The following is an 18,538-nucleotide window of genomic DNA, read 5'->3' as shown; positions in this document are numbered from 1 at the left end:
GACGTGGATATTTGGGGCGCCTAATACTCCAGATGGTTAGTTAATAATTCACACCAGCCATGGACGAATCCGGCAGGGATGCAGAGCTTTGGATCCGATTCATTAGTTTTCGGGTCACTTCCCTCATGCTTGTTCTGCTGTTTGCTATAAAAGCATTCCCGTGTTGAACCTTCACCAGTTTGACACCTGTTGTTGAGGTACCCCCGGCGCTATCAATGGCATCCCCTCCTGCACTGTTCATTCACTCGGGCTGATACACTGGCAATAGCAGAGCAGATGATATGCTGGGCCGTGAAGGTCGAATACAATTCTGCTGCTCCTACTGATTGATCACACTGTCTAATGGCTGCGCAGTTTTGACTCAACTGACCTGTACAAAACCTATCACATTTAACTCGTTGGTAAATCCACCTGAAGGTAAGTCAGGACTTTGCCTCCTAATGGAAAGTTTGTTGGTCACTCCGACAACTTTGACCATGTGCATCTGGAACAGACAGCCTGATCAGGAGGAGGTCAAATAAGTTAAACCTTTTGTTGATTCACTCACCGCCTGCCGCAGACCCAGTGCAGCAGCTATGCCCTTTAGGACGTTGCTCGCTCGTTCAATGGTGGCGCTACTGAGCATGACTTGTTGATGGATATTTCAGTCCACACCCAGAGTATATTTCCTGCCCTTGCCATCCTCAGTGCTTCCTCCAAACACTGTCACATGGAGGAGCAGTTGTTCATCAGATAGTGGGCATTGTAGGCTGAAACCAGCAGGCAATTTCATTGCCACGCTTCCAACCGGATTATGAGACTTCAGGGAGTTCAGACTCAATGTTGAGGAAATCCAGGGCAATCCGCTCCCCACTGGATGTCTTGTGGGTCTTTCCTGTCAGCGGGACAGGTCATACCCAACAATGATGATGGTTGTATTTGGGACATTGTCTGCAAGTATGATGTTAAGAGGTTCATTGTTTCAGGGAACTGGTTGACTAGTCAGTGGGATAGCTTTCCGAATCTTAGCACTGGCCCCACATGATGAAATTTGTAGGGTCGACAGGGTTGGGAATGTAATTGTAATTTCCGGGTGAATCATTCGGTTTCAATACTTTTAGACTTTGCAGCCATTTAATAAAACTGAGTTGCCTCTGAGACTCTTCAAGACGTAATCACACTGTTTTAGAGCTGGGGTCACACGTAGTCCAAACAAGGACAGCAGATCTCAGTCTACAAACGACATTATTGATTGGGATGGGTTTTTACATCAATGGATAATGTTTTCATGGTCAGCATTACCGAAACGAGATTTCAATTCAAGATGTATTAGTTGATTTTCATTTCCAAAATCTTCCATACTGGTTATTTGAAAGCATGTGCCCACAGTATTAGTTCTGTTAAGGGAGCGTTAGTTATTTGCTGCAGTGCATCTTTTACCAGGTGCACATGCTGACATTGTGACGTGGGAGGAAATATTTTTAAGAACAAATTCCATGCAAATCAAGTGGGCAGCTTCATTCTCGATGGTGTCGAGCTGCTTAGATAATGTTGGACACAATAATCCATGATTGTGGAGTGTATTCCGTCACGTTGCCCATTTTTGTCTTGTGGATTATTCGCAGACTTTGGGAATTCAGGAAGTGAGCCTTGCAGCAAATTCCCAGCCTCTGACTCTTCTAGATAAGGTTGTGTTCAATTGTAACCCTCATGGTTGTTGAAGTGGGTTTCCGCAATGGTAATGTGACTTAGTGTCAAACAGGGATGGAGTTGTGTGGCAGGAATATCACTGACCATTTACTAGACTGGATATTGTTCAGTTCCTGATATCTGAGGAGTTACAGATTAAGTTGTACATTTTAACATCAACACTAAAACACCTCCACTTCTGACCAATTGATAGCAGATAGGTCATGAAACAGCTGGATATATTTTCAGAGAACACAGGACGTTGAGGAACTCAAGTATGAGGGCCATGGGTCTGCTAGGATTGACCTCGAACAATCGCAACTATCATTGTGCTAGGTATGACTGCAGCCATTGCAGAGATTTAGCGCAGTTCCCATTCATTTCTATCGCCTGAGCATTTCATGACAGAGTTCAATCAAATAATGTTGTGATGTCAGAGGCAGACACTCGTGTTGGTCCATGAATGGACCAAGGGTTTAATGAGATCAGGAGGCAAGTGATACTGGCAGTACCTAAAAGGAACTTCAATTATCATGTTATTAAATGCTTAAAGTGTATTTATTCATGTTACAAAGAGGCTTGCATTAAGAAAGCAATGTAGTGACCGAGGAAATCCCGTCGTTGTCACGCTCCAGCGCCTGTTCAGGTACATTGAGGGAGAATTTCACATGGTCAATGCACCTAACCATCACGTGTTTCAGACTGTGGGAGGAAAGCCGAACACCCGACGGAAATGCACACAAAAACTCGGCAGCACGGTTCCAAAGTAGTTAGCAGTGCTGCCTCATAGCGCCAGGGACCTGGGTTCAATTCCCGACTTGGGTCACTGTGTGGAATCTGCACAGTCTCCCCGTGTCTGCGTGGGTTTCTTCCGGGTGCTCTGGTTAGGTGCATTGGCCATGCTAAATTCACCCTCAGTGTTCCCGAAAAGGCGCTGGAGTATGGCAACTAGGGGATATTCACAGTCACATCTTTGCAATGTTAATGCAAGCCTACTTTTCACAATAATGAATAAACTTTAAAACGTGCAGAACATGCAGACACCACGTAGAAAATGACTCAAACCAGGAATCGAACCCGGGTTCCCAGCGCGATGAGGCAGTAATGCTAACCACTGTGCCACTTTGCCGTCCCAAACTGCAAAGTATCTGCAACTTTAAGTCACTGGCAATGACTCATTTTATCTCTGCCACTTAGTGGGAGGAGGCTTGTGGGGTGCAAATTTTCCATATGGATTTGTCCTGTTTTGGGCAAATGGGATAGACATTTTTTACACGTTGTTGGGTAGATGCCAGCATTGTAGCTGTACTGGAACAGTTGTCTTTTTAGGAGAGCAGCAAGAGAGACCATAGCTTCTTATTGTTCAGCAAATTATTCTTCCTCTAATTTAATCAGGTCTGCGAAGTGAAAATGGGCAAAATCACTAAACCCACTATATCCTGGACTTACATGACTTTGTTTCACACCAATATGATCGCATGCTGCAAACATCAGACAGAGTCTCGCCACTCCTTCAATCGCCTGTTCTAGTCTGTCCCGGTAGAATTTGGTCAACAGCAACAGTTGGTCATCTTTACAGTTTGTCAAGAACTCAGTCATTTTAGAGTTTGGATCTGTGAACAGAAATTGGAAAAAAATGAAACACAATGAGTTCCTATCTGGACTGTTTTAATTTCCCGTAAACTTAAAACAACCCACTTAAATGTCATGTGAGCCATGTTATCAACTATCTTTCAGAAAACATTCATGATATTTATCTCATTTGTGAATAAAACCCATGTATCCAGCTGACCTCCAAATCACTTCATACCCCTGGTTAGTAAGAAGCAATTCACATCAACTTTCCAATATCAATTACCTTTTTTGCAGGAAATGTTTTTGCGTTTCGAAGCATTTTTCAATTTCATTCCTGAAAGGTTTTGCCTTTATTTTAACTGCAATCGCCACAGCCGGGATTGGTCTATTCAGGAGCTTGTCTCGCTTGTAACATAACTTCTATCCCTACATGCTCTTGTCCTCTGGACATAAAATCCAACATTAAATTGTTTGTTTTACTTTATGCTCCCTTTTCACGATATTTTAACAATCTATATTCAGGAATTCCCAAGGTTCTGTAGAGCTTCCAAGTTTCTAGGTTTTCCACATTTGGAAAGGGCCCTGTTCTATCCCTTATTGAAAGTGAAGGACCTGATATTTGCCTGCATTTTAATCTATTTGCCACAAACGTGCCAATTCACTTAATTTACTGATATTTCATTGCATAAGGCGGGTAACTACAGGTCAGTTAGCTTAACGTCCGTAGTTGGGAAGATGCTCGAGTCCATTATTAAAGAGGAAATAACAGAGCACCTGAATAAGAATGGTTCGATCAAGCAGACGCAGCATGGATTCATGAAGGGAAAGTCGTGTTTGACGAATCTACTGGACTTTTATGAAGATGTCACTAGTGCGGTTGACAGAGGGGAACCGGTGGATGTGGTGTTTTTAGATTTCCAGAAGGCGTTCGATAAGGTGCCTCACAAAAGGTTGCTGCAGAAGATTGGGGTACACGGAGTTAGGGGTAAGGTGTTGGCGTGGATTGGTGATTGGCTATCTAACAGGAAGCAGAGAGTTGGGATAAATGGGTGCTTTTCTGGTTGGCAGTTGGTGACCAGTGGCGTGCCGCAGGGATCGGTGCTGGGGCCTCAATTGTTTACCATTTACATAGATGATCTGGAGGAGGGGACTGAATCTAGGGTATTCAAGTTTGCTGATGACACGAAGGTGAGTGGGAAAGCAAATTGCGTGGAGGACGCGGAAAGTCTGCAGAGAGACTTGGATAGGCTGAGCGAGTGGGCGAGGATCTGGCAGATGGAATATAATGTTAGCAAATGTGAGGTTATCCACTTTGGAAGAAATAATAGTAAATTGGAATATTATCTAAATGGAGAAAAATTACATCGTGCGACTGTGCAGAGGGACCTGGGGGTCCTTGTGCATGAATCGCAAAAACTCAGTCTGCAGGTGCAGCAGGTGATCAAGAAGGCGAATGGAATGTTGGCCTTTATCGCGAGAGGGATGGAGTATAAAAGCAGGGAGGTCTTGCTGCAACTGTACAAGGCACTGGTGAGGCCGCAACTGGAGTACTGTGTGCAGTTTTGGTCCCCTTATTTGCGGAAGGATATATTGGCCTTGGAGGGAGTGCAGAGAAGGTTCACCAGGTTGATACCGGAGATGAGGGGAGTAGCTTATGAGGAGAGATTAAACAGATTGGGTCTGTACTCGTTGGAGTTTAGAAGGATGAGGGGTGATCTTATAGAGACGTATAAGACAATGAAGGGGCTGGATAGGGTAGAGGTGGAGAGATTCTTTCCACTTAGAAGGGAAACCAGAACTAGAGGGCACAGCCTCAAAATAAGGGGGGGCCGGTTCAGAACAGAGTTGAGGGGGAACTTCTTCTCTCAGAGGGTAGTGAATCTCTGGAATTCTCTGCCCATTGAAGTGGTGGAGGCTTCCTCGTTGAATATGTTTAAATCACGGGTAGATAGTTTTCTGATCGATAAGGGAATTAGGGGATATGGGGAGCAGGCGGGTAAGTGGAACTGATTCGCTTCAGATCAGCCATGATCTTGTTGAATGGCGGGGCAGGCTCGAAGGGCCAGATGGCCTACTCCTGCTCCTATTTCTTATGTTCTTATATTGCCAGCTATATTGACGACAATGTTTCAATAACTTTGTGTCATAATCAGTTTTATATATCCATTTTTTTATTCCAACATCTAGGCTGTCAATAAATTTGGTTCGTAATTGTGAGCCGAACACAGATGCTTCTGGAACACAGCAAGTTGCATCCTGACAGTCAGCCTAAATCACCATTTACCTCATCTCTATCCCTTGCTTTTCCACCAATTTCACAATGAGGTCACAAATTTGCCTTCAATTGCATGACAGAAATTTTAAGAAACTCTGTCCAAATTCCTTCTGGATGTCCATGTAAACAATGCCTATCGACATGCACTAGACATTGCTTTCAGCACAACTTCATTATATCAGTTTTACCGGTTTATAATTTGCTGCCGCTATGTTCTTCTCTGCTCCTTGTGTGAACAGCAGGTTCATGAATGAGGTCTGGATTCATTAACAGGACGGTGAAAACTTGGGAGTATTTTCTGAACCTACCATTGTCCAAAGTCAATCTTTTTGAAGATATTGGATATACTCCGCTGTTGAAACCTTCAGCCATTTTTGTGACAGGTGTTTTCGATTCTGGTGCTCTGAAATAGACAAATCCAGAGCAGGGTTAAATGGAAACTGTGAAGTGAAAATGCCTTGTTTGTATCTTTAAGCAGCAATGTGATTTCCAAATTTTATATGGGGACGATCTTTTGGTATTTACAATCTCACAAACACCATGTGGATATATATAACTGGTAGATCTGACGGTGACCCCACAACCTTGGTACTGCCTCTTCAAAAAATCATCTTGATTTCATTTGCCCTTGAAAATCCCTGGCCCATGTCCAGCCTCCCTTTTCTCCAAAACACGTGACGATAACTTTACCTGATAAATGTAGACACAACTTTCTTGGAGCTTGTTTGAATACATCTAACTAGGTATCCACCTATGCCACAATACTGAAACAGCTCTTATCAAAGTCAAACATTACATTCTAGCAGAAATAAAATGGTCAGTGAAGTATCTTCAGCCGACTCTACGTCTCTGAAGCCTTTGGCACAGTTGATCACATGATCAGCTCTTCACTGCCTTCCAGCTGGGTGGAAATTATCCGTCTTTTTGTTTATCCAGTAAATTGCAGAGCACATATCACTGGCATTGGTTTATCTTCCCAATCCCATTCTCTGGAGTCCCACTGGGTGGGCTATCCGTTTCTCATAAATATATTGCTAGTCAGCAAATAAAAAAGTGTTACACATGCAAGATGATCTTACGAACTGCCCTGAAACTTGCTTCTTGTATCCTAACTTGCACCATGTCTCATTAACCCTAGATCCGTGTACACCATCTGGAACCTCAATCGAGCTTTTCAAATATATCCACTGACTCACACGTCCCAGCCAGATATTATAGTCCAGCCTTAGATGTTGGCAATATTTCCGCGCTCCCGAAAGTTTGACCAGCCCTTATGTGGATTCTTCGACACATGGGCCCCTTGCCTTCAGCTGCCAAGAGACTACGCTCTGGAATACTCATCCCAAACATCTTCCAGCCTGTGGAACCCTTTCTTTAATTGAGATACTCATTTAGAGCTATGGATCTGAACAAACTGGTTTAGCATTGGGAGATATAGTGGCAGAGTGGTTAGCACTACTGTCTCACATCTCCAAGGACCTGCCTTCGATTCCCGGCTTGGTCACTGTCTGTCTGGAGTTTGCACATTCTCCCCGTATCATTGTGGGTTTCCTCAGGCTGCTCCGGTTTCCTCCCACAGTCCAAAGATGTGCGGCTTAGGTTGATTATTCATGCACGATTGTCCCTTAGTGTGGCGGGATGTGTTAGTTAGAGTGATTAATGGGGTAACTGCGTGGGGTTGTGGGGATAAGTCCAACATGCGATTGTTGTCAGTGCAAACTCGATGGGCCGAATGGCCTCTTTCTGCACTGTAGGGTTTCTATTATTTCTGTGAGGTTTCTGGGTGTCCTTCCTTGTACTTCTTTTGCATCTTGGGATACGGCATCAAGTAGGCAGACTACCAGGGGAAAATTGAAACGTCAAAACACAATCTCTGTAAAGAGATTCAATCTCTATCCCAGACCTTGCAAATGCCCTCCAGGTAAGGAATTTCTCGCTCATGCCGGTGGACATGGCATGCTCCCCTTCCAGGGAAACCAGCAGTAAACCTGGCCACAGAAAATGAGTAAATTGTCTGAAGGAGAACTCTATCGAATCTGGTCTTCCTGGAGCCAGTAATAGCCAAATTGTGGAATATCTAGTTCACAAAATCATAGTGCAGCGTTCATCACTTGTGGAGGAAAAAAGCTCCAGACCCCAAGAATATGTCCGAGCTGAGGTCATTTTTGGGTTTGGTTAACTTTTACGACATGTTTTTGCCAGATCTTTCAGCAGTGTTGGGACCACTGTATATACTGCTTCACAAAGAAACCAAATTAAAGTGGGGGTCAGCATAAAAGAAAGCTTTCAAGGATGTGAAGGCACTGCTGCAATTAGCTAATCTGCTCGATCACTTTGAACAAGACAGGAACTCATTCTATCATGCAATGCCTCATCCTACGGTGTTGGGGCAGAACTCCCTCATCTGATGGAGGACAGGTCAGAGCAAGCCATTGGTTTTGCAGCTCATACGCTGACAGAAGCTGAGAAGGGATATTCTCAGTCAGACAAGGAAGGTGTAGCCATCGATTTCGCTGTGAAACATTTTCATCAGTATCTTTGTGGTCTTTCATTCACCATATGCACAGACCATAAGCCATTGATGAGTCTTTGCAGTGAATCCAAGCGCATTCCCCCCAAGGTTGGTAAGTCGCCGGGACCGGATGGGATGTACCCCAGGTTACTGTGGGAGGCGAGGGAGGAGATTGCGGAGCCTTTGGCGATGATCTTTGCATCGTCGATGGAGACGGGAGAGGTTCCGGAGGATTGGAGGATTGCAGATGCGGTCCCTATATTCAAGAAAGGGAACAGGGACAGCCCGGGAAATTACCGACCGGTGAGTCTAACCTCAGTGGTTGGTAAGTTGATGGAGAGGATCCTGAGAGACAGGATTTATGATCATCTAGAGAAGTTTAGTATGATCAAAAGTAGTCAGCACGGCTTTGTCAAGGGCAGGTCGTGCCTTACGAGCCTGGTTGAGTTCTTTGAAAATGTGACCAAACACATTGACGAAGGAAGAGCGGTGGATGTGGTCTATATGGACTTCAGCAAGGCGTTCGATAAGGTCCCCCATGCAAGACTTCTTGAGAAAGTGAGAGGGCATGGGATCCAAGGGGCTGTTGCCTTGTGGATCCAGAACTGGCTTGCCTGCAGAAGGCAGAGAGTGGCTGTGGAGGGGTCTTTCTCTGCATGGAGGTCAGTGACCAGTGGAGTGCCCCAGGGATCTGTTCTGGGACCCTTGCTGTTTGTCATTTTCATAAATGACCTGGATGAGGAAGTGGAGGGATGGGTTGGTAAGTTTGCTGACGACACCAAGGTAGGTGGTGTTGTGGATAGTTTGGAGGGATGTCAGAAGTTGCAGCGAGACATAGATAGAATGCAAGACTGGGCGGAGAAGTGGCAGATGGACTTCAACCCGGATAAGTGTGTAGTGATCCATTTTGGCAGATCCAATGGGATGAAGCAGCAGTATAATATGAAGGGTACCATTCTTAGCAGTGTAGAGGATCAGAAGGACCTTGGGGTCCGGGTCCATAGGACTCTTAAATCGGCCTCGCAGGTGGAGGATGCGGTCAAGAAGGCGTACGGCGTACTAGCCTTCATTAATCGAGGGATTGAGTTTAGGAGTCGGGAGATAATGCTGCAGCTTTATAGGACCCTGGTTAGACCCCACTTGGAGTACTGCGCGCAGTTCTGGTCACCTCATTACAGGAAAGATGTTGAAGCCATTGAAAGGGTGCAGAGGAGATTTACAAGGATGTTGCCTGGATTGGGGGGCATGCCTTATGAGGATAGGTTGAGGGAGCTTGGTCTCTTCTCCCTGGAGAGACGAAGGATGAGAGGTGACCTGATAGAGGTTTACAAGATGTTGAGAGGTCTGGATAGGGTAGACTCTCAGAGGCTATTTCCAAGGGCTGAAATGGTTGCTACGAGAGGACACAGGTTTAAGGTGCTGGGGGGTGGGTACAGAGGAGATGTCAGGGGTAAGTTTTTCACTCAGAGGGTGGTGGGTGAGTGGAATCGGCTGACGTCGGTGGTGGTGGGGGCAAACTCGTTGGGGTCTTTTAAGAGACTTCTGGATGAGTACATGGGATTTAATGGGATTGAGGGCTATAGATAGGCCTAGAGGTAGGGATGTGATCAGCGCAACTTGTGGGCTGAAGGGCCTGTTTGTGCTGTGGCTTTCTATGTTCTATGTTCTAAGGCCTCAGTGAGAATACAGCACTGGGCTCTCACACTGTCACCAAACCAGTATAACATGGTGATCAAGGCTGGCAGGGAAGGACAATGCAAACGCAGACACAGACACATGTCGTCTTCCTTTACCAATGTGCCGACCACAGGAAGAAAATGCTGCTGTGGCAAGGACTGCCAGTGAACTCTGCTTTTGGAGTGGATGACAGACATTCCTGTTTGGATTCTCAACCTACTCCTATACCCATAAATCCACATCAACTTTATATGCTGCTTCCTTTGATCCGACACAATCCTTGCTTTGTTTCCATTAGCCATGATTGGAACACATTCCTTTCTGGGTTTCAGATTGTATTGCTATTGTATACTATGTATTAATTCTATAAATGTTCGACATTGTCTGACAAACTTTAAACGTAGTTTTCCAGTCCACCACAGCCAATTTGATCCTCACACCTTCAGAGTTTTTGTTTTAATTTAATGCCCTAGTTTCTAATGCAACTTAATCACTTTCAAACTTAAATGTAAAATTCTATCATGAATTATACTGTGAATGGCAAAACTCTTGGGAACATTAACGTATCTCGGGACCTGGGCGTGCAGGTCCACAGTTCTCACAAAGTGGCGACACACGGTGGCCACGGTGATTAAGAAAGCAAATAACATGCTTGTCTTCATCAGCCAGGGCACCGAGTACAAGAACTGGGAAATCATGTTGCAGCTATATAAAACCTTGGTTAGGCCGCATTTGGAGTATTGTGTGCAGTTCTGGTCACCACACTCCCAGCAGAACCTGGAGTTTTGAGAGAGTGCAAAGAAGGTTCACCAGCACGAGGGTGTTGATTATGAGGAGAGATTGAATGAACTAGGATTGTTTATACTGGAAAGATGGAGGCTGAGCAGAGACCAGATAGAGGTCTACAAAATTATGAGGGGCATCGACGGTGGGAGTGTCAATTACAAGAGGGCACAGGTTCAAGGTGAGGGGGGGGGAAGTTTAAGTGAGATGTGCAGGCAAAATGTTTCACGCAGAGAGTGGTGGGTGCCTGGAATGCACTGCCTGAGGGAGGTGGTGGAAGCAGGCAGATCGAGTAAGGGCTGGAGGTTTTTTATTTCGTTAGGGCATCAGGATCGGCACAGGTTTGGAGAGCCGAAGGGCCCTGTCCTGTTCTGTACTTTTCTTTGTTCATTGTTATGATAACACTTTCCGAGATCATTCATTTACATATTTAGTCTCCTGTTTTTCGATTCCCTAGTTGGTTCTTCAATATACTATTCTAGAACATGGCTCAGGATACTTTCAAACAATTCATCCCCCACAACATTAGTACTAATTATGTTTCACCGAGTCTCGATGTAGATGGATTACTGCATTACCCTTCTTAAACACACCTCAAACTTCCTGACGTACCTGAGATTCACATTCCATCTGCTGCTGGGTGACCGACAAACACTTCACACCAATGGATTTTGCCCCTGGCTGTTTCTTAGGGTCACCCAACTGATTTTACACTTCGATCTTCAAGAACTAAAGGTCACCTCTGACTACACGACTGCTCATCCCCTGACATTCAGGTCAATTTAGCATGGCCAATCAACCTGGCAAGGAAGGTGGAGTCCCAAAAGAAGACCCAGAAGAAGAACCAGGATTCTGTGCAAACAGAAAGAGCATTTAAGACCGATGATCCAGTCCATGTGAGGAACTTCAAGGACGGCAACCATTGGACCCCCAAGATTATAACAGAAAAGACAGGGCTCATGTTGTACAAAGTCCAAGTGCAGGTCAAGATTATCAGGAAGCACCTGAACCATCACCAGAATAGAGAACCTGTGTCAGTACAGGCCACAGTACCAGTCACAGGCATGGCCACTGCCAGCGACGAGCCATAAATGGAGATCGAACACACGCTGGCCCCTCCAAGTGATTTGATTTGTTATTGTCATATGTATTCAGATACAGTGAATAGTATTGTTTCTTGCTCGCTATACAGACAAAGCATATTGTTCATAGAGAATGAAAGGAAAGAGTGCAGAATGTACTGTTACAGACATAGCGAGGGTGTAGAGAAAGATCAACTTAATGCGAGGTCGGTCCATTCAAATGTCTGATGGCAGCAGGGAAGAAGCTGTTTTTGAATCGGTTGGTACATGTCCTCAGACTTTTATATACTTTTCCCAACGGAAGAAGGGGGAAGAGGGAATGTCTGGGGTGCGTCGTGTCCTTTATTATGCTGACTGCTTTGCCGACGCAGCGCGAAGTGTAGACAGTGTCAGTGGCTGGTTTGCGTGATGGGATTGGGCTACATTCACGACTCTTTGCAGTTTATTGCAGTCTTGGACAACGTAGGAGCCATACCAAGCTGTGATACAACCAGAAAGAATGCTTTCTATGGTGCATCGGTAAAGGTTGGTGAGAGTTGTAGCGGATATGCCAGATTTCCTTAGTCTCCTGCTACGGACTCCGACATGGAAGTGCAGAAGTCCAGTGCCCCTGGTGAAGCGGGGCCTCAAAAGGAACCAGATCGGTGACTTTGCCACACTTTCTCCAGAAGCAAAGGTCCCCCATCCACTTCACACCCACTGATCTGGTCCGACCTCCAGCTGACCCAAGGCCGGTCACTAAGCAGCAGAAAGGATGCTTGCTGGTGGGGGTGCAGGGAATAAATTGAATTGCGGGGGGAGAGAGGGATGTTATGATGGCCATGGGGAATCATCAATAGATCTCTGCTGGACCTCTTTTCCTCTGAGTATCAGCTCCCCTAGGGAAGGAGCAGCTGGTGGGGGAGGGAGGAGGTGAGGGAAGGGGGCGTTAAAATCAGTTGGCTCCACACAGGCGGCCAGCAGTTGTTGACTCAGGGCTTATTTACACTCTACAGCAGTCGAATGGCACTCAACTGCCGCTGTAAATAAATGGGTGTATGGTGATGGAAAACTGGCCTTGGTAAGATTACTACACCTTGATATTATTTATTTTCATGGATATTAAAATAGTTTAAAACTCAATCAGCAGGCTCTGATATCTGCACTGGCTTTTTGTGAGAACAAGGTTCAATTTTTCTCACTCTGACATCTTCTTCCTACAATCATTTATCTCATTCCCTTCAAGGATGTCGGGGTCTGTTCTGAACCAGAAAAGATTCAAACCATCCCCTCCCAGTTTAACGCACTGTTTGATCTAACAATTCAATCCTGATGGTACCACAAGTAACCCGCTGTATTACTGAACGGGTATTTGTTTCCTACCCATCAATCTTTCAGAACATGAACAGTGCTTTCTTTCCTTTAACAGGATTTATTATCATTTTAATGAATGGAATTGACAGGATCTTACAGAGTAAGATAAAAAAATGGGGGCAGAATATTAAATTATACCCAATGCTAATTCATCCTCAGAAATATAACCAGTTGAACTAGTCTATCAGCAGCTCAGTCGCTGCACCTCAGGTATTAACCTAACAATTACAGCTCAGCTCCACCTGGAGCCATTGTGGGCGCTTGGAATGTAATTCAAAGCTGAACACACTGAGCTCCAACTAACCTCATTATAGCGACCTGTAAAAACTTATTCAAACTGAATCCAACATATACTGATTTCTGTATCAAGAATCAGTCTCAGCATGACCATCTGTCATTCATTTCCTACTCCATTCAAATCTGTCGCTTTTAAATCCAAAGAGTATTATCTCACATTGTGCCCCAAGAAGGTCCTCCCACAATCTCTTCACTGTCTGTGGAGACCCTGTGCTCCCTGTCCCTGGTTAATCGCATCACCTCTTATTCAAAATGAGAGGGATGGTGGGGAGTTAGAAACAAGTTGAGCTGTGAGGGTCCCAGTGTTGAATAAACTGTTTCTCAGTTACTGCCTGAGCTCACAGTGAGATAATAGCTACAGCCGCAAAGGATGGATTCACTGCGGGAGCTCACAGTTAGATAATAGCTACAGCCGCAAAGGATGGATTCACTGCGGGGAGCTCCCAGTTAGATAATAGCTACAGCTGCAAAGGATGGATTCACTGCGGGAGCTCACAGTGAGATAATAGCTACAGCCACAAAGGATGGATTCACTGTGGGGAGCTCACAGTTAGATAATAGCTACAGCTGCAAAGGATGGATTCACTGCGGGAGCTCACAGTTAGATAATAGCTACAGCCGCAAAGGATGGATTCACTGCGGGGAGCTCACAGTTAGATAATAGCTACAGCCGCAAAGGATGGATTCACTGCGGGGAGCTCACAGTTAGATAATAGCTACAGCCACAAAGGATGGATTCACTGCGGGGAGCTCACAGTTAAATAATAGCTACAGCCACAAAGGATGGATTCACTGTGGGGAGCTCACAGTTAGATAATAGGTACAGCTGCAAAGGATGGATTCACTGTGGGGAGCTCACAGTGAGATAATAGCTACAGCCACAAAGGATGGATTCACTGTGGGGAGCTCACAGTGAGATAATAGCTACAGCCACAAAGGATGGATTCACTGTGGGGAGCTCACAGTTAGATAATAGCTACAGCCGCAAATGATGGATTCACTACAGGGACCTCACAGTTAGATAATAGCTACAGTCACAAAGGATGGATTCACTGCGGGAGCTCACAGTTAAATAATAGCTATAGCCGCAAAGGATGGATTCACTGCGGGGAGCTCACAGTTAGATAATAGCTACAGCCGCAAAGGATGGATTCACTGCGGGGAGCTCACAGTTAGATAATAGCTACAGCCACAAAGGATGGATTCACTGCGGGGAGCTCACAGTTAGATAATAGCTATAGCCGCAAAGGATGGATTCACTGCGGGGAGCTCACAGTTAGATAATAGCTACAGCTGCAAAGGATGGATTCACTGCGGGGAGCTCACAGTTAGATAATAGCTACAGCCACAAAGGATGGATTCACTGCAGGGAGTGGAGGAGAATAATCTCCCTGGGAGGCGACACATTTAAATGGAAGGAAGAAAGAGATACTTCACAATCAGTTCAGAAACTACATTCCCACTTGACCTCAACCACACCGGCTTTACTGTCACTGTGCAGGTCCTGCCTTTGTCAATTCAATGCAGCCTGGTTATCTCAGTAGAAATCATACCAATCATCTGAGCTGACCCTGTTTATAATACCCGTGTCTGAGTTTCACCCTCTGGTAAAAGTTATGAGATTATTTCAAGGTTTCTATTTATAGGAGAGAGTAACCAATTGAACCAGTTTGACAAGTCTGCACCCAATTCAGCTAGAAACAATGTTTGAGGCTGATTAGAGAGGTTATCATTTCCAATTCAGTCAGTGCAGTGAATTTCTATCTGTAACATTACAAACAGTCACAGTGTACATCTGATATTTTGACTTTTAACCAAAGACTTGAGAGTGCGTTCATTACCCGAGTATTGGTTGGAGCAGGGAAATGCAGACTGTGCAGCTAAACTCTGTATGTTGAGGGCATGATGTGGAGATGCCGGCGTTGGACTGGGGTAAACACTGTAAGACGTCTCACAACACCAGGTTAATGTCCAACAGGTTTATTTGGTAGCACAAGCCACTAGCTTTCGGAGTGCTGCTCTTTCGCCAGGTAAGTTGGAGTTCTGTTTGCAAACAGGGCATATCAAGACACAAACTCAATTTACAAAATAATGATTGGAATGCGAGTTTTTACAGTTCATCAAGTCTTAAAGGTACAGACAATGTGAGTGGAGACAGGGTTAAGCACATATGAAAGAGGTGTGTATTGTCTCCTGCCAGGACAGTTAGTGAGATTTTGCAAGCCCAGGCGAGTCGTGGGGGTTACAGATAGTGTGACATGAACCCAAGATCCCGGTTGAGGCCATCCTCATGTGTGCGGAACTTGGCTATCAGTTTCTGCTCAGCCACTCTGCGTTGTCGTGTGTCGTGAAGGCTGCCTTGGAGAACGCTTACCTGAAGATCAGAGGTGAATGCCCGTGACCGCTGAAGTGTTCCCCAACAGGAAGAGAACACTCTTGCCTGATAATTGTCGAGCAGTGTTCATTCATCCGTTGTCGTAGCGTTGAGGGCGCCAGAGCTCTAAAATTAATTCCCTGTAATTACAAAAACCCATATCGAGGAAGGTCCAGGGCCCAGCCCGGTCTGAACTGGGATGTGGGAATGCTCTGATTCACCTCATTCCATCCCTCTTAAAAATGAAAATAATGGTGTGGAACAGGAGTGGTCTGATTCTGGGAGCCTCACTGTTAAACAGATCACCTTCATCACTGCTCCAGCTCAGTCACTGTATAAAACCTCATGGAAGGGGAATGGCTACAACAGCCCATGTAAAATAATCTGACTGAGAAAATGGTTTAAAATAAAGAAATACATAAAGTACAGGAGCAGACAAATCTTACCTTGACCTGCAGATTCTCTGCTTCCGTGTGGAGTCTGCTAGTTTTCTCTTTGTAAACTCTTTGCTACCAAACGTAATGTTGTTCCTGGTTTTCTTTCAGCAAATCACAGTTCAGTAATTGGATCTGATCTCTGTAATTTGAGATTTGTATTACATCTCGATGGGTTGAATGGTTCCTGCTGTGCTGAAACGACTCTGTCTCTGTCTCTGTCCTCCGACTGGAAGTTGCTATTCAGAAAACACATCATTGAGCCAATTTAAAAACTCTTTGAACTGTGAACAAAGTTAGTTACAAACAATTTGTAATTAATTGCTGTCACACAGTGAGTTCAATCGGAGTCATGCCTCCAGAATGAATCACTGGGTTTCAACCTGAAACTGTTTAAAAACTCCATCGATTTTCTTATGTTTAGACTTTCAAACAAAGGGCCAGTGTCAGATGTTTCAATGCAGGATCTGATAACTTTAAAGGTGAACACATTAACTGTTTAACTGCTGAATGGAAGTGGGGCTGCACAGTGAGAAATGTATTTCCCCATGCTCAGTCATAGACCATAAGACCATAAGACATAGGAGCGGAAGTAAGGCCATTCGGCCCATCGAGTCCACTCCACCATTCAACATGGTTGATTTCAACTCCATTTACCCGCTCTCTCCCCATAGCCCTTAATTCCTCGAGAAATCAAGAATTTATCAATTTCTGTCTTGAAGACGCTCAACGTCTCGGCCTCCACAGCCCTCTGTGGCAATGAATTCCACAGATCCACCACTCTCTGGCTGAAGAAATTTCTCCTCATCTCTGTTCTAAAGTGACTCCCTTTTATTCTAAGGCTGTGCCCCCGCGTCCTAGTCTCCCCTGTTAATGGAAACAACTTCCCTACATCCATCCTATCTAAGCCGTTCATTATCTTGTAAGTTTCTATCAGATCTCCCCTCAACCTCCTAAACTCCAATGAATATAATCCCACGATCCTCAGACGTTCATCGTATGTCAGGCCTACCATTCCTGGGATCATCCGTGTGAATCTCCGCTGGACCCGCTCTAGTGCCAGTATGTCCTTCCTGAGGTGTGGGGCCCAAAATTGCTCACAGTACTCCAAATGGGGCCTAACCAGTGCTTTATAAAGCCTCAGAAGTACATCCCTGCTTTTGTATTCCAAGCCTCTTGAGATAAATGACAACATTACATTTGCTTTCTTAATTACGGACTCAACCTGCAAGTTTACCTTTAGAGAATCCTGGACTAGGACTCCCAAGTCCCTTTGCACTTTAGCATTATGAATTTTGTCACCGTTTAGAAAATAGTCCATGCCTCTATTCTTTTTTCCAAAGTGTACGACCTCGCACTTGCCCACGTTGAATTTCATCAGCCACTTCTTGGACCACTCTCCTAAACTGTCTAAATCTTTCTGCAGCCTCCCCACCTCCTCAATACTACCTGCCCCTCCACCTATCTTTGTATCATCGGCAAACCTGGCCAGAATGCTCCCAGTCCCGTCATCTAGATCGTTAATATATAAAGAGAACAGCTGTGGCCCAAACACTGAACCCTGCGGGACACCACTTGTCACCGGTTGCCATTCTGAGAAAGAACCTTTTATCCCAACTCTCTGCCTTCTGTCTGACAGCCAATCGTCAATCCATGTGAGTACCTTGCCTCGAATACCATGGGCCCTTATTTTACTCAGCAGTCTCCCGTGAGGCACCTTGTCAAAGGCCTTTTGGAAGTCAAGATAGATAACATCCATTGGCTCTCCTTGGTCTAACCTATTTGTTATCTCTTCAAAGAACTCTAACAGGTTTGTCAGGCACGACCTCCCCTTACTAAATCCATGCTGACTTGTCTTAATCCGACCCTGCACTTCCAAGAATTTAGAAATCTCATCCTTAACGATGGATTCTAGAATTTTGCCAACAACTGAGGTTAGGCTAATTGGCCTATAATTTTCCATCTTTTTTCTTGTTCCCTTCTTGAACAGTGGGGTTACAACAGCGATTTTCCAATCCTCTGGGACTTTCCCTGACTCCAGTGACTTTTGAAAGATCATAACTAACGCCTCCACTATTTCTTCAGCTATCTCCTTTAGAACTCTAGGATGTAGCCCATCTGGGCCCGGAGATTTATCAATTTTCAGACCTTTTAGTTTCTCTAGCACTTTCTCCTTTGTGATGGCAACCATATTCAACTCTGCCCCCTGACTTTCCTGAATTGTTGGGATATTACTCATGTCTTCTACTGTGAAGACTGACGCAAAGTACTTATTAAGTTCCTCAGCTATTTCCTTGTCTCCCATCACTAGATTACCAGCGTCATTTTGGAGCGGCCCAATGTCTACTTTTGCCTCCCGTTTGTTTTTAATGTATTTAAAGAAACTTTTACTATCATTCCTAATGTTACTGGCTAGCCTACCTTCATATTTGATCCTCTCCTTCCTTATTTCTCTCTTTATTATCCTCTGTTTGTTTTTATAGCCTTCCCAATCTTCTGACTTCCCAC

At 44.9% G+C, this 18,538-nt stretch overlaps 1 protein-coding gene across 1 annotated transcript in view; it reads right to left on the bottom strand.

The window, feature by feature from the left end:
• The window catches only part of LOC144483455 (NACHT, LRR and PYD domains-containing protein 3-like), a 29,450-nt gene extending 13,219 nt beyond the window's left edge, over positions 1-16,231 (bottom strand). Inside the window, exons 1-3 of the mRNA XM_078202147.1 lie at positions 16,043-16,231; positions 5,827-5,921; positions 3,118-3,281 (exon numbers count right to left, since the gene is read on the bottom strand). The gene's annotated coding sequence lies outside the window, so the exon portion shown is untranslated. The remainder of the gene's footprint in view (positions 1-3,117; positions 3,282-5,826; positions 5,922-16,042) is intronic.
• Between the last annotated feature and the right edge of the window lie 2,307 nt (positions 16,232-18,538).

The sequence above is a fragment of the Mustelus asterias genome, unplaced genomic scaffold (assembly GCF_964213995.1).
Source record: "Mustelus asterias unplaced genomic scaffold, sMusAst1.hap1.1 HAP1_SCAFFOLD_69, whole genome shotgun sequence".
NCBI classification, from domain to species: domain Eukaryota; kingdom Metazoa; phylum Chordata; class Chondrichthyes; order Carcharhiniformes; family Triakidae; genus Mustelus; species Mustelus asterias.
The sequence above is the reverse complement of the archived record's forward strand: the minus strand, read 5'-3'. Positions and strand labels throughout refer to the sequence as shown.